This window comes from Lutjanus erythropterus, chromosome 16 (assembly GCF_056507025.1).
Source record: "Lutjanus erythropterus isolate fLutEry1 chromosome 16, fLutEry1.hap2, whole genome shotgun sequence".
NCBI lineage: Eukaryota > Metazoa > Chordata > Actinopteri > Lutjaniformes > Lutjanidae > Lutjanus > Lutjanus erythropterus.
Window position 1 is genome coordinate 3,678,107 of NC_139332.1, and position 13,284 is coordinate 3,691,390.

Below are 13,284 nucleotides of genomic sequence, written 5' to 3' on the forward strand. Positions count from 1 at the left end.
GATTCCTGGTGTTTCCTCTGAGTGTAACTTCACTAGTCAACTCACTGGTGCCCACATTAATTACCCCCTATTAATTGCAGTAGTGTGTGACAGCTGTGGAAAGTGGACAGCAGGCTGAGGCATCTTTTTAAATGATGGCCATCAGTTAACACTGACTATCAGAATAGACAGAGGACCAACGTCTACAAGGCAACATGCTTTCACTCCCAACTTGCCAGTATGGCAGCCTGGTCAGTGGCCCTGACACCTTAAACCGTGAGACTGTAAGCAGTCTGTGATTTGTTCATTTTTACAACAGCCTACAATTTTTGGCCAAAAAAGGGAAAAATAAATTCTTTCTAGAGCCACAACCTTTCCGCATAAGGCTTTTATTTTTTTGCTTTATTTTATTTCATTTTTTTTATTTGACATCCATAGTTAGCATATGGAGACTCTGCCAAGAAAAGGCACTGAACCATAGAGACGGGCTATGACACACATTTTAGATGACAAAATATTACTTTTTTTTTGTAAAAAATTGGTGTATTGGCCACATATTTTTACAGTTGGATAATCACTTTAAACTTTAAAAAAAATAGTTGAGGCAACTCAAAATTTCAAGGCAATGTACTGCAAATAGATTTTTGAGTTTTGAGCCCAACTCAAACTTTTGAAACTTTTGAAATAAACTTGAAAAAGTTTTATCAACCTTCAAATTTTGATCTTTGAGTTTTAGAAATTAAAAAAATAAATGATTCAATAAATTGGTCACAGTCAGCTGTGAACTTGATTTGTCATTATTTTGGTGCCTGAAAATTAAACAGTTTAAATTTAAAACATAAAAAAATCACTTGAACATGATTCACTTTCACTTTCAGTTTTTAAACACAATGTTTGGGGGTTTATACAACTCAAAGATTAAAGTTTATCTCAAGAAAAAAGTTAATTATCACAACAAAAGATCAGTAGTTGGTAAAACTTTTTTCAACATGCCAACTTTTTTATATTTACAGTGCTAGACATAACAATGATAAATTAAATGTCCCGTAAAATATTCAGTTACAGAGATGCTTTGGTCTGGAGTGTATTTTCAGCAGCACTGATGCTACTGAATGACCGTAGAAATATTATAGGAATACTAACTACACTTTGCTACTTGTCACTTTGATCATGAAGGTGACATTACTGAGAATACAGGCAACACTATTGTATAAAATTGATTATTTATTGTATATAGTTTAGAGAATTTTATAGAGTCAAGACAAAGCTAACAGAGGCGTGGGACTAAAAGAAAAAGGAGCAATCACAAATCCATCTGCTACTTCATGAACATCTCCATGTTAGACAGTCTGTCTTAACTGTCACAAACCTCAGTGACATGAGGGATCAGTGAGTTACTCTGGATGCTGGTGGATGCTTTTTGGTAATTTTGCAAACAACAGGGGACAGCAGACTCAAATAATGTCTGTCTCTCATGCTGATTGAAGGTCAGGTATAGTTTTTTAGTCCACAAAACACTGCTGGAATTTCACAGGAAAACAGTCTCTCAAACAATGAATGTGAATGGTGACCAGTTTTAAAACGTAAAAAAGACAACAGAATAAAAACATAAAATGTCTCCATACTGCTCATCTGGTGTAATCCACGTCCCTAAAGCCATGCCAAAGACATGCCAAGTTGTCTAAAAAATGTTATTTCCACCATGTTTTTAGTCTGAATCTTCACTGTAGATTCTAAGCTTGGAGCCACTTTCACATGCACACTGTCTGAACTGGGTGTGTGTCGTGTGACGGTGTGCAAACAGCATGTTGGGGCTCTAAAAGACTTGGATTACACCAGGTAAGCAGTATGGATGCATTTTATGCTTTTCCCAGTTGTGTTTTTACATTTGAAAACTGGTCACCATTCACTTCTATTGTTTGGGAGATTCTGCAACACTGTTTTCCTGTGAAACTCCAGCAGTCTTCTTGTTTTGCTAACAAACAAAATAAAACCGACCCTCAATTAGCATGAGGGTAAGTAGATGATGACTGAATTTTCATTTTTTGGGGGAATTATCCCTTTAATTTATATAGCTTAGAGCAGCTTTAAAACTTATTATTAGTTATTTCATCTGCTCTTGTCTTCTATAAACACTGATTTTGTAGCGTTTTACATGTCTAAACAGTTCTTATTAATGAGACAAATAATACAGAGCTATTACTTTTTGTAGTCTATGACACAAATAGTTTGGAGTTTGATGTGGTCTGTAAACTGCAGTTAACTGCTGAGAACATGATGATTATTGTATAAATTACATGCCAGTCACATTTTCTGTAAACACTGTCTCAGCTTTGGCAAGCTTTAAAAGACATTTGCCGCCTTGACGCCTGTAACCTTTCCTCAGCAGCGAGCAAAGTGTGAAAGTGAATTCATCCCGACAAAGGAAACAATGAAATGTGAACATTGATTAGCTGAGGAGATATATCACAACCCTGCCAAGAGGAAAAAATGCATTTTCCTGGCAGACGCAGAAGAAAGTGAAATGCAACGAGGAGAATGTGAAGGAATGACACCTGAAATAAAACTATCCAAGCGAATTATAAGGTGAGGAAATGCTCCTCTCATCCCGTGTGCAGGGGAGAGCAGCGGCTGTGTGAAAGAGAGTCTGTGTGCTATTATCACGCTGTGAGGGCTTTCAGACGGGCCTTCAAGTGGAGCTCCCTTTGAAAATGCAAATGGAGAATATCCCAGAACAACCAGTGCAGCTGCTGACACACTCCTGACTTCTGCACGTCCTGGAACTGTGGCGTTATATGTGCAATTTGCCACCAGGAAGATGTGCGCACACACACACAAATACACACACCCACAACAATGGATGGTGGAAAAATAAAATGTTAAAGCTACATGTCAGAGAAGCACAATAGAAAACGCTGGGTAAATGTTACTGTAACTCAGCTGCACTCAGGCCCAGAGGTTGCGCTAGACTTTTTCATTGTCTGTCATTTTTACTGACAGGGTCATAAAAATCCCATCATAATCTATTTTTACCCGTCACTTTAATTTTCAAAATGATAATAACTGCATATTCAATAGCATTTACTTTTCATTCATTTTTAATTAATATTCAGTCAGAACAAGCTGAACAGAGAATCCACACCGTACCTCTTTTATCAACACCATCATTGTTATTGGGCTTTTTGAAGAAACTTCAGCTGCCGTGACACTAGGTATGTTCGAGATGATCCAGGCCTGCCCAGAATTGATCATCGGTGATCGCCGCATAGTGCATGCCGGTTAGATTTGTGTCCCGACTTGATCCTGACTTGCACTGACGTCATGCACATGTGGGCAACAATAACCTCACGAGATCGAGGCGGCCGCAGTTTGTAGAGCCAGATGCCGCAGCTGCTCTCCACCAACTGCAAACGCCTGGCTGTCACCTGATTGACAAGCTGACAGGCTCTGATTGGCTCCTAATTTTGACAACAAACACCATGTGTTGTATAAAATACTAATTTTCTGTGTAATTGTAATATTTAATGCTGGACATATCAGTCTTCTGTTGTGTGATGAAGTTTTAATCTGTCAGCAAGCAGATATTTAGTGTCTGATAATAATAAAGGTCATGACTTATCAAAAGAACATTTTACTGCTTTACAAGGCAGATAAAAGAACAGATGTTACAAGCGTCAAAAGGAGGATCTCTTCTACTTTAACTTCAATCAACGATCAAGAACGCACTTTATTTCTTCAGCTATGATCATGATCTGCAGACTACAGGTAACCTACAGGTGATCTAACAGGATGTTCGCGTCTCCTCCTCTACTCTCTCATAAGTCTACTGAAAACTGTCCGACTTGACTGCAGCTTTTTGTCTCCACCTCCTGCTGTGGCCGCCTGATCTCGTCTACTCTCCAGGCGAGGCGCAGTTCATCTCGAATGAACCTAATAGCTAATTAATATGCTCACTCGCCACCAAGTGGTCAGGGGTGTGAATTGCAACCTGTCAAAATGACAGATGACCTTCAGATTTTTCCGTCACCGTTTTAAAAAACCGGTCAATGATGGAAAATATTCAGTTAACGTGACCCCTGCTCAGGCCTGCAAAGGTTGTGGTGGAGAGATGGATCCATCAGATCCACCAAAACACTGAACTGACTGATGTGGATTTAATTTGTTTCAACACTCCAAGTATGAAGTAAAATTAATCTGTGGTTGTTCACATTGTATAATGGAAAATCAGCCACCTTACTGTGAAAACGAAAAACTTGAGAAAACTCAGTTTCAAGCGAACATAATGGAACAGATTTTTGCATTTTGAGACCAACTCAAATTCTTAAGTTATGAAAAAGTTTTACCAGCAACTGATCTTTTGTTTAGATAACTTACTTGTCTTCTGCAGATAAACTTAATGCATTGAATTTTGGTGCTCAAAAATATTGACTAAATTCATTGAAGTCAAAGTTAGAATTTTAATATTTTCAATTAAAACTATTTATTTTTTCAGGTGCTAAAATAGACAGATCAGGTTCACAGCTGACTGTGGTCATTTTTTGAATGTTCTTTTAGTTTCTAAAACTCAAAGGTTCAAGTTTATCTAAAGAAGAAAAATAAACAAATTATCTCAACTAAACATTATAGGTGAGAAAAAAAACCTTTTCAAGTTCATTTCAAAACTTAAGAGTTTGAGTTGGGCTTACGTCTCAAAGATCTATTGCAGTGTGCTGCCTTGAAATTTTAAATTATCTCAAGTTGTCTTCTTTTTTTTTTCTTCTTTTTTTAACCAAATGGTCATCAGTTCTTCTTTCTTAAACAGAAAAGCGACTGCACACAGCTTGTTCTATTATCAAACTTGTGCAATGAAAATTGAAATAGTAATGGTAAGTCCAGAACTGGAAATAGTCATTCAGTCATTCAGTTATTCAGTCAGTCAGGACTCAGCTGGCCTGCAAAACAAAAGCTGAGTGTTTTGAACAGTTTTGAAGCGTGCTGGCTACAGTTTTAGGAAAGCTAAACTAAATAGCCATAATTCATCTCTGCCACATTTCCACAGCTGGTCATCAATAAAATTGTCATAGTTTGGGTTTTTAATAGTCACTTCCTGTTTTATTTTGGTATGTCTTCCCTTGTGTGCCTTTGTTGATTTACTTCCTGTCCTCGTCTTTTTGATCACTGTTTAGTTTCACTTGCTTTTGGTTGCCCTCTCCTGTGTCTTGTTATCCTCCCCTCCCGTGTTATTTAATCCTGTGTCTTTACCTCTTTAGTTCCCAGTTCATCCTTGTCAGTTTGTCTGATCTCCCGGTGTCTGATTTTTGATTTTTGTGTCTCATCAGTTGGATTTTCTGTCTGCTGTCTCCTTCCTCTTGTTCCTGGTTCATAAACTGTGACAAAAATGTCAATAGGTGAGAACAGTGTTGTGACTGATGTGTATATATGATGATTTATTACACTCATAGACTTATTTATTGAATAAGGTTTGGATACTGTTGTTTTAAGGTTACTGTCATGCTGTGCTGCGACCTGTGATGAGAAGCACAGACCGTGTGCCTGAACTTGCGCTTGGCATTTATAATTCAAATTTCAACTGAGGGTTCAACATTTTAAACTGAAAGTAGAATTATACTCACTAGTGTCAAATTACATGTACAGTCTTTAATAAATGCTTATTAATCATTATTGGTCTTGGGCCAATTTCTTATATCATCTTCAGGCTGCTTACGGTAACACAAGGTCCCATAATTTCAATGTTAAATAGATGATAATATCCAAGTAATATTTTTGAAATTTCTTAGAAATTACCCCAGATTTAATGGTTAATTAAGTCAGAATTAGCAAGTACTGTTTTCATGTTGTGGGTGGTAATTACAAAGTAACATATTTGAAATGTCTTAGATATTACCTTAGATATAAATCTTAGATGTCTTAGATATAAAAATTTAAAAACATGTGAAATGATTATTCCCACCTATTTGCTTGAAAATGGTTCTTGTTTATTATCACATTCTTAGCAGTAGTATTGACAGGTTAGCTGGTAGCTAACTGCAAGGTTAACATTAGCGGTTGGTCTGTGTAGCTAATGTTAGCAGTTGTTCTGTGTTGCTAACATCAACAGCATGTGTAACTAACATACGCAGTGGTCTGTGTAGTTAATGGTAGTGTCTATATAGCTAGCATTAGCTGTTGGTCTAACATGTAGTCTAAATATTTCTTTAAATCAAATGTTGAGTTCTTGGATGATGTATTTTCACAGCTGAAGGCAGAACTGTCACTGTACTTTGTTGTGGTTCCTCTTTTCTGATTTAAAGACAAAATAATGCTTAAATTTCCACCCAAGCAATTTTTCACTAGAAGGCCACATAATGAATTAACTGTAAATGTAACTGCTTCACTGAGACCAGAGTGAGACCACTGAGACTCATGAAGTCTTGTAATGTGTGCACACTGCACACCTTTTTTTTTTTTTATCAGGATCTGAGTAATGTTTATTTAATGGACAGTTTGATTTTGGATTTTACTGAAGAGTTGTGCGACACCAACTTGAGTTAATCATGATTTAAAAAAACAAATATTGCAGCAAATATTTGATTTTAATCTGTTCAGAGCACGTTGTTTGTTCATATCCTGATAATTTATTCATATTTGTTTGCATCCCTGCAATAATTCTCACTTCTGTTGTCAAAGAAAGGCTTTCTACTGGGGTTAATTTTCTCTTCTACAAGACCACTGTAAAGATTTGCATAGTTAAGCACCATAGGAGGTAAGATACATGTCAGAACAGCATTTTTTCTTTAAATTATGTTTTGCACCACAACAGTCTTTTGATTTCTTTGCAGGTCTAATCAATTACACAGACGGAATGAAGCCTTCGGGCATAGAACCCCGACACTGGCAGCATGGGAAAAAAAAGGGAAAAGTTGTAGTCATCAGGCATTTGTATCTAATGACAGAAATTTCACCCCATGTAGATGAAGCACATCAGCATCTCGACAACATTTTTGTTCCACATCATTAATCTGCAGAAGCTTCCTTAGCGGGAAAAACAAAATGGAATTAATTAGGAAGATGCAGGAAACCAAGTTGAGGAATTAATAAAACTGCGTTCCTTGTTAATGGACACAAAACAAATGACGCCATTATTCTTTAAAAGGCAGGCCGGCTCAGTGCGCCGGCTGCTCATTTCTGACTCAATTACAATGCAGAGAGAGCGCCGTTCTCTACCTTTCTGAAATGAGGTTTCAATGAGAAAATTTAATTAGGAATTATAGCCCAGCGAGGATGCCGATCAAAAACAAAGCTTCTCATTTTCACTTTGCAACTTTTCCGTGCAAGTTTGTGTTTAGTTAGAAAACAGTCTTAACAGCACGAGTGGTTTTATTGTCAGAAATCTCTCCAGAGAAGTGTGCATATTTGGAATGCCTGACGCACAGCTAAGTGCCCATGAGAGGAATCCATTTTATTAATCTGATATTTGGTGATATAAACAATTCAACACTATTTCTGCTGTTATTCTCTGATATTTCTGACAGCAGCACACGCTCACATCCAGCAGATGTAAGTAATGAAATGCATTTTAGCCCGGGGATAAAGATAATGCTCTCACTGTGTGATCGGAGCTGTACGTCATCAACAAATGTGCCAGGGGGCCAAACCCATTTGGCAACAGCGTAGGCTTGTTGTTGTTGCCCCTGAGGGTCCGATCCCCCCTCCCTTGCCTGCCACGTGCACTGCATCTCTCCCCGTAAACAGGTTAGGCGTGCAAAGCTGCCGGGGCACAAGTGGTGGAGGGGTTAGTGGGGGTCAAGCAGGAGTGGAAGGAATCAATATGTGATGAGTCAGAGGGAGGAGAGGGCCGCCTTACCTGAGGACAGTGAGACCTTCCTCTAATCTACTCAGGGAGAAAATTGCAGAGCTCAATTTAAGACCTAACCCATGAAATTAACACCTCCAGCTCTCTTTTCTGCTACCAAGAGTGATTTCACAGAATGGGCAGCCTCTTTTAAACTTTTCAAAGTGAGAGAGGCCCCTGACTTTATTTCAGGATTCACCTTATGTGCCTCCTCTTCCAGAGGTGGTTGAATGTGGCAGAAATATGGAGGGAGGAGCACTGAGGTGAAATAGGCCCAAAGTATTGTTCAAACAGGAAAATGTAGAGCAAGACATCGCGAGTGGTTATCATGGAGCAGGAGCACAGCTGCTGTTTGTTTAAATGCAGACGGAAAACACAGTGGTTCAAGTTCAGCGGCAATTATAATAAATTAATTATTTTGTTATTCGTTATTTCAAAGAGAGACCTTCAAGGTCTCCTCCCTTTTTTATTTTGTTTCCACACTTGGTTGTTACTGCTGCACTGTTTAAAGGTCCAGTGTGTCAGTTTATCCCTGAGAATTGGGACAAAACTGTATTTTGAGGGGGTCTTGGTTATGACTCTTCAATTATACTTGAAAATATATTTGAAAAAATTAAACTCTTGGGTACTAACCTCCTACTGATGAAATTTTTAATTAAATGTAGACATCAACTCTGTCAGATGGAAAATCTGACAGTCCGGCAGAGTCAACAAATTTTTTTCCATTTCGCAGCACAGTCGTAGTGAGCAGCTATTTTATTATTTAAAGTGTCTCAGAGTTCTCTTAATGTTAATCAAAATACACATTTTAAACCATAATTCTTATTTAACTTTGATTTAGAAGGACTACAGACTACACTGCTTGAGCAGTATTCCTGCCTTTTTTTTTTTAAAAAAAAAAAAAAGGAAGTGACACAGGGGTCCTTAGAGTATAGCTAACCCTTTTTATGCCTGATTAAATCGTGTTTTTGATGGAAATCTATGTCACAACTTTAAAAGGCCAACATTTTCATTAAAAAAAACCCACTTTAAAACAATGATTATTCCAATAGCACATTTTTATACCTATGTTATCAGTAGATATTGTTAGTTTTAGATTCTGAAGTCTTTTAACACATTTTTAAATTGTTTTAAATGGTACCAAAGTATGTTTGGCTAATTAATAAGCCTCAAGGGCACCACATTAGAAGTGGTGTATCATGCCTCACACACCATAATATGTACAGTAAATACATGAATCAGAAATGGATTGACTGCACTCAACTTTGGCTGTTAGAATCATATTTATAGTAAATAATGGACTTCAACTTGCATTTAATTCATGTCGGGCCAAACACCCTTAGAAAGGGGGAAATCAGCCAATCAAATGACAGGTTTAAATGACAGGTTTATTCAACTACTAACTATGCATACACACACTAATAACTCCTAAACATAGAAATGGATAAATGCAATCAGGGAGGACTGCTCTTTACCAGATAAAGTAGTTAATAGTTATTGTGGCACTTTTGTAAAGAAAACCAAGGAAACCACTAACTGCAGGAAAACCAGTGAAATTCACTCTATGCATTGTTCAACAGCTAAGAGACAGCTTGGAAGGAAAATGCATGAATGGATTCAATACTGTTTTGTTACTGATGGAAGATTTTACTTAATCAGCCCCAAATAACAAGGAAAACAGCCTAAAGTTTCACCTGGTGTTTCAGTTGGCCAGTGGAGAAGCTGCTCTGGAGGGGGGAGGGAGCCACATTGTGGATTCTCTCGTGGGCTGCTCTCAGGCATTCTTGGATACGCTTGGTCCCAAACGGCAGCTTGACCAGCTGATCTCACTGTCTCAGCAAGCAGAAGGCTGATAGCATCTCTGCTCCACTTGGAGTGAGATGGAGACGCAGTGGCAGCGTATGCCAGAGTTTGTTACAGTCGGGAAGTTTTCTGTAGCGTTGTTTGCAGACAGACTGGAGCAGGTTTCTCTCAGGAGGTTCTTTTCTTCCAAAGGCGGCTGGAGGCAAGGGCTTTACAGACAAGGTCAAACTGAACTGGCCCAGCAGCTAATTCATAGGGCTGCAGTGTCCCATCTTATTAAGTCTTTAGAAAGAAAATATAGAAAAGAAAGAATGAAGTTTACCATGTCTAATTTCCAGTGTTTGAAAGTGTGGCATCTCAGCTGCTGGAGGGAACCTCACATATCTTATGATACAGATCTATGGACTCTTTCTCACATGATATTATCCTTTGATTGTATTTGATAGATAGTGTTACACAGGCTCATAGCTGGCACATGTTACAACATGTTATTATGCCACATGATATTTGCATAAAATCACCACAATGCATCTATATTTACATTTATTTACATTTGTATATGGTACAATTCTCATGTTAGAGGTAGATTTGGCTTTTCAACTTGCTTTTTGCCTCATTGCAAGCTGTGATCAAATGTTTATTAACATTCATCCTGTTTGCAGAGGTGGGAAATTACAACTTTTTACTTTTACTCCTTGTTTACATTTAGTAAAAGTAAAAAGTAAGTATCTGTGCTTCTACTTGAATAAAGAATGTGTGGACTTTAGCACCTCTGCCTGTTTGTATCTATTAAATAAAACAACACATCCCATAAGGCAATTTCATTTATATAGTTCTAAATAATAACAGACGATACTCTTTACAATCTCATTTACAATAAGACAACAGTTCCCACCAAGAGCAAGCAGTAAGATGCCAATGGCGAGGAAAAAGTTCCTTTTTGCACTATGTAGGTAGGTCAGAGGGTTTAGAAATACCTGTTTTAAATGTGTTTTAAACCTGTAACATATATGATCAAAACAATGCAGACTGGACCTTTAGGTGATACACAAATGAAACTTATGACTCTTACCTCATATCATTAAATGCATATAAAGAGTCTACACCCTCTGATGGATTTGCCACAGTCAGGAAATCCTGTCGGTCCTGCTGCAGATCAGCTTTACCTCCTGCAAATCAACAGCTCCCACTGTTTGCAAAACCCCATTAAAAACAGCTTGTCGAGACAAACTGCTGCATTGACTGATGTAATGCATCATTTTAAATGAGACCACAATGGTAATTTTTCCTACTATGACTTTACTACACAGCTAATTACAGCTTTTAATGGAAATATTGTAACTTTTTATTTGCAAAGCACCGCATGGATCCAGAAAGTAACTAAGTTGTGTATCTAATCATTCATTCATCCGATGAACGAGAACGAGAGAGCGAGTTGTGTGGCGTCCATCAAGAAACTCACTATTTTCATCCAACAGCAAAGCCTGTTGTGTATCAGATCATATTAGTAACACAACTAAGAGTCTACAGCCATGCTAGCAGCTCTGTGAGGCTTTACTTAAACTTACATGGAGTGTTTAACTGGTTATGAAACAGTCTTGTGTTAATACTAATGCCTCTGTATGACCTACTTGAGCAAACAAGACCATCAGCGAAAATATAACTATTCTTAATGCCTACCACCGGGTCAGATTCTCCGTGAAATAAGGTGAAATGATTTGCGGCATGCAGACCAGAAGTGTCTGTGTTTAAAGTTTCCCAGGCGAAGTTACAGCGATTAGTGCGTTGGGCACTTTAAAAGAAGCGCAAGGTGGTTTTTCTTTAGATAATTGTACTTTTGAAGGCATATTTTGTGATTATGGAGTTTTTGTCCTCAGGGGCCTCCAAAATCAACACAATATGGTGCTGTGAGCTACATGCTAACAACAGTGTGCATGTTCAACACAGGCACTGATAAGTAAGCATGCTAACATTTGCTAAAAGTAGGCTACAGTTGAGGCTCATGGGAATGTCATTAGTTTTGCAGGTATTTGGCCATCAACCAAATTCTTGAGATAACTGTAATTCTGACCTGATAATACTTAAACCCTCTGTCATGTTTGGACCAGCCAGGTCTCAACCCCAGTGCAACAAATATGCCCCTGTGCTTCAACTATGGTGTTGCAGGTACCTCTGCGCCATTGTTTCTGGAGACGCCCCTCTAGCGTTATGTTTTAATTTGCTGTTAAACTGAGGACGTAGTATAGACAGCTAGAAAGTCTGCATGTGGAGGAGGTGGGGTGCTTGGATGGTCAAAAACTACATATACTGTAAAATGAGCTTATTTTGTCCTGATCCTTTCATAAACCTAACCAAGTAGTTTTTGTGCTGTTATTTATTTAGCCTATCTTTATTATTGCTAACCTGACCACGGAGCCCTGAGTGTGTAAAACTGACACTATGGAGACTTGTTACATCTTTTCCATCTTGTTACATAATTTTGGTCTTGTTAAAACTTCTATGTTGTTCTTGTCTTGTGACATATTTTACGTTGTTTTGTCTTGTGTCATTTTTGTCTTGTTATGTCTTGTTACATTGTCTATGTCTGTTATGTCTTTTACAACGTGCTTGTCTCACAAATTTGACATCTAATTTGTCCTGTTACATCATTTTTTGACTTCTTACATAGTTTTTGTTTTGTTTAGTCTTTTATCATGTTTTTCACCTTTAGTCATTTTGTTCTTGTTATGTCTTCAACAGACATAACAATCATCTCATTGAATCTGTTGTGTGTGATATTCACTAATGGATACAGATGAAATCATATTTTCTATCTGTTCAGTCTTGATGTCGGGAAGGTGGCGTGCAATAATGCACTATAAAAATAATCAATTTCCCTGAAATACATTAAAACTAAAGTTGTTACTTTAGCCTGTTTTGAAAAATCAAGGAGTAGTACAGATATTTGTGTTCAAATGTAGGGAGTAAAAAAAAAAAAGAGCTGTCAGTAAAATAAATACTCTAGTAAAGTACAGATACGAAAACTCTACTTCAGCACAGTAACAAAGTATTTGTACTTAGTAACTGCCATTCTCTGTCTTTGAGCACGAAGGTGGACAGAGAGAAAAGGTGTGTGTCCACTTTGTTCAGAGCCAAACAACATACCTTTGATAACTGGAGCGACACACTTCCACAGATCTCTGATAAAATTCTGGTGGCACACACGGGGGCTCTGGATGTACTTTCAGAGCATAGAGCGCCAATTAGCATAACAATGACATCATTAATGGATCCTCAATCTGGCTGACTGCTTAATTAGGACCAGCAGAGGATAAGGGTGAGGACTAAATAAAGAGTCCCCTGTCCCTCGCTGGTATTGTCAATATAGAGCAGTCATTGGCGAACCAATCAAAGGTTCATCACATGGCACATTTAAAACAGTCCCTCACGCTGCCAGCCAAGGCCAACTGATGGCTCATTATCCTGCAGCTGAAAATTGCAGCCATCCTGAACAGAATTTCAATTATGCACTTCTTAAAACACTCACCGGATTAAAGATGTTACAAAAGGCCACTCACTGCAATCAGGCCGACTGATTAGCTTTTCATATAGAGGATGAAAGCTGTGCTTCTAAATGCATTGAATCCCTTTTCCGTGACTCACACGCTGCTCCTTTTGTGCTCTCGTCTACC